Source organism: Myotis brandtii, unplaced genomic scaffold (genome assembly GCF_000412655.1).
Source record: "Myotis brandtii unplaced genomic scaffold, ASM41265v1 scaffold1152, whole genome shotgun sequence".
Classification (NCBI taxonomy): domain Eukaryota; kingdom Metazoa; phylum Chordata; class Mammalia; order Chiroptera; family Vespertilionidae; genus Myotis; species Myotis brandtii.
The window spans coordinates 18,594-21,879 of NW_005353977.1; the positions used below are offsets into that span (position 1 = coordinate 18,594).

Sequence of the window (3,286 nt, forward strand, 5' to 3'; positions counted from 1 at the left end):
GGCCTTCTCTTGGAAGTTCTGGGTCTGTCTGGCCCAGCTGCAGTTTGTTAGGTAATTTTCAGATTGCAAAGGGCCAGGGAATTCATATGCAAAAGCCTCTGCCACAGTTTGGGTTGGGCAGGGTCTCAGGGAATCAACAGGGCGGAGCAAACAGCTATGGCTGATCCTCAGCCCTGCCCTAAGAGGCCCCGAGTCTCAGTGTCCCGGTAATTGCTGCCAGCACCTCTGAGAGAAAGCCGCCCTCGAGTTCTGAGTTCTGCCCGCTGCCAAACAGTCCAGTTTCTCCCTGTATGAGTCTGGGTCCCCAGAGACTTCCCGGAACTGGAGTTCAGAGCAGTCAGGGGCTTGTGATTCCCTCCCGATTCAAAAAGACAGCCACGTCCTCAGTTGTCAGCCCTTTCCGCGTGCGCCTCCGTACCTCTGCACTTTACTTCCGCACCTCCTCTGAGTCTCAGTGTGCTTTTCTCTTTTCTTCTAGTCGTAGAATTTCCACCCAGCCAGCCTTCCTGTAGTTCTGGATGATGTTCGTTTTGTCTTTTAGTTGTATTTTTGAAGTTGTTTTGGGAGGCAGTAATTTCCGGTGTTTACCTATGCCGCCATCTTGGTTTCTTCTGAGTGCTAGATTTCTAAGCATTCTCCTTTGGTGAGGGGGATAGCATTGTAGTATAGTTTGATATTCAGTATTGTGATCCCTCCAACTTTGTTCTTCTTCCCCAAGATTGCTGCAGCCATTCAGGGTGGAGGGACTAGCATTACCTTCAGAGGCTGTTCAGTTCAGGTTTTGGAGACTTAGAAGTTGGAGAGTTACAGTCTTCCTCCTAAGTGAGTGTTTCATTTTCCAGAGACTTTTCACTCTCTCTCCTTCCTGTTTTTCTGCCAGATATGACTGAGGTCCAGTCTGTGGTGACTCACTTCCTGTTTTCTATCATCCAGTTGGTTCCCGAGTTCCTTCACTTTGCCAGCGTGGGTGTCTCTCTGAGGCTGATGTTCTAGTTTGACTCATCCAGCTCACACTGCACTGTCTCCTGTCCTTCCATAGCTGCTCCTCTGTTTCTTGTTCTCTTGCAGCTGTGTCAACAGGCTTTGTTCCTCCACAGAGAGAGGCTGACTGATGGATTGTGAGGTGCTAGCAGAAGAATCATCTTCCTTATGAATACTCTGAGACCTTGGAGTCAGTTTGGGTCTTTGGGATGAACCTCTGTCACATCTATAATCATCTCTGTTTGTCATATCTCTGTTTGTCTTCATAGCGTGCCCCCCTCCTCTGTAGTCATCATCCCTATAGTACCCCCTACCAAATGCTCTTCTGCCACTGTCTGTCCTAGAATCATAGCCTCTGTCATAGTCTCTGCTGCCTCAGTTGTCATAGTGATCTCAGCCCCCATGTCAACCCAAATCCTTGTGTGGGCTGTCATGATACTCATCTCAATACCCATCATGATGTGGATCTGGATCATAATGATCTCAACACTTGTCTCCAAAGCTATCAAACTTCTTCTGGGTGGATGGTCATAAAAGCTGTCTGGGGCAGCATGGGCCCTCCAATAACTATCTGTTTCATCAGAATCCTGATTTCTATCTCAACCAAAAGAACCATCATTCCTGTCTTTGATCAGCAGTGTCCACTCAAAATTCTCCTGTTACCTGGAGAGATTACCTAGAGATGTTCCACATCATATATCAAGAGGGAGATGCAAATTAAACCAACAATAAGATACCATTGCACACCTATTAGAACAGCTAAAATCCAAAAACACTGACAACACCAAATGTTGACAAGGATGTGGAGCAACAGAAAACTCTCATTCGTTGCTGGTGGGAATGTGAAATGATACAGCCACTTTAGAAGACAGTTTGCTGGTTTCTTACAAAACTCCAACATATGCTTACCAAAAGGCTCAGCAATTATGCTCCTTGATATTATCTAAAGCAGTTTTGAATGCATATGCAAAAATCTGTTTGTGAATGTTTACAGTAGCTTTATTTCTAATTGTCAAAACTTGGAAGCAACCAAGATGTCCTGCAGTAGGTAAATAAATAGACTGTGGTCCATCCAGACAATGGACTATTTTTCAGTGCTAAAAGGACATGAACTAGTTATCAAACCATGAAATGAAATGAAGGGAACAAATGCATTTAGGATATCTATAATAATAAAAGCATAATATGCTAATAGACCAGACGTCCTTCCAGACCTCCTTCCGGGCAAAGCCGTGGTGGGCTGGGGCTGAGGCCCTTGCACGAATTTCATGCATTGGGCCTCTGGTTAATCATAATTGTATGCAGCCTGTGTCTAATAGCTCCAACATCTCAATCTCCTGTGAATCTAATCTATTTCTATTTCCTTATTCTGATTTTCTGTCACTTGATTCTATTTATTGACATCACTTGTAGATTTTTTTATCAAGTTTTAGACAATGTGCATCACAATTGTAGGATGTTTTCCTTCTCCAGAGATAATTTAATTTTCTTTTGGCAGAAAGCGTAGGGGCAGATCACCCTGCTCCAATTAGGAAATGTGGTATTTTGAGGCTGGAGTTTTAGGATTTATGAGGCTAACTTATTTCCACTTTGTCCTTAACTCCTATTTGCAGTCTGTCTGGAGTCTTGACTAAAAGCCTGGAGGTATTTTTCAGAGCTCTCACTCTTTGCTGGGCCCTGACTTCCAATTTCAGACTCCTCAGCACAATGAGACTATCTCACTTTTCACCCTCTGGTCTACCTCTTTCTGCTTGGGCTTGTAATATCTTACCTGCATGGCTTAGGAATCAGCAAATGCCTTGATGGGGAAAGTGGGGTGGGATATCAACTCATTTTCAAATAATTCTCTTTTCTCTGGGATCTGAGCCCTTCCAACCCTGGCTTATTTGCTAGCCATGAATATCACATTTCGTTCTGATACTCCATGAGCCTGTAAGCTGCTTCTTTCTGCTTAGCCTCTAGGTTCTGCACTTTTTGCTTATAATGCAGCAAATGTCTCAAGGAGAGAAACAATGGAGAGTGTTACCCTGATCTTATTGCATTTTTTTTTTTCTGTCCCATTCTTAGCCCCTCAAGTCCTAGATGCCTTGGTTGCTTTCTGATACCATACAAGATGTGTTTGTTTTTAATGTAACTTTACAGTCATTCTCAGTGAGATATTTGGTATAAAATCAGATCTTATATGAGAGTTGCATACTTGGGCCTTGTTAACGTAAAAAAAAACCATTGAAACCTGTAAAGAATTTTTGTGAGTTTATTTGAGCCAAACTGTCGACATATGCCAGGAAGCAGAACCTCAACGAAT

At 43.5% G+C, this 3,286-nt stretch overlaps 1 pseudogene; it reads right to left on the reverse strand.

Moving 5' to 3' along the window:
• LOC102257145 overlaps positions 1 to 1,457 on the reverse strand; it is a 5,173-nt pseudogene extending 3,716 nt beyond the window's left edge.
• Positions 1,458 to 3,286: the final 1,829 nt, after the last annotated feature.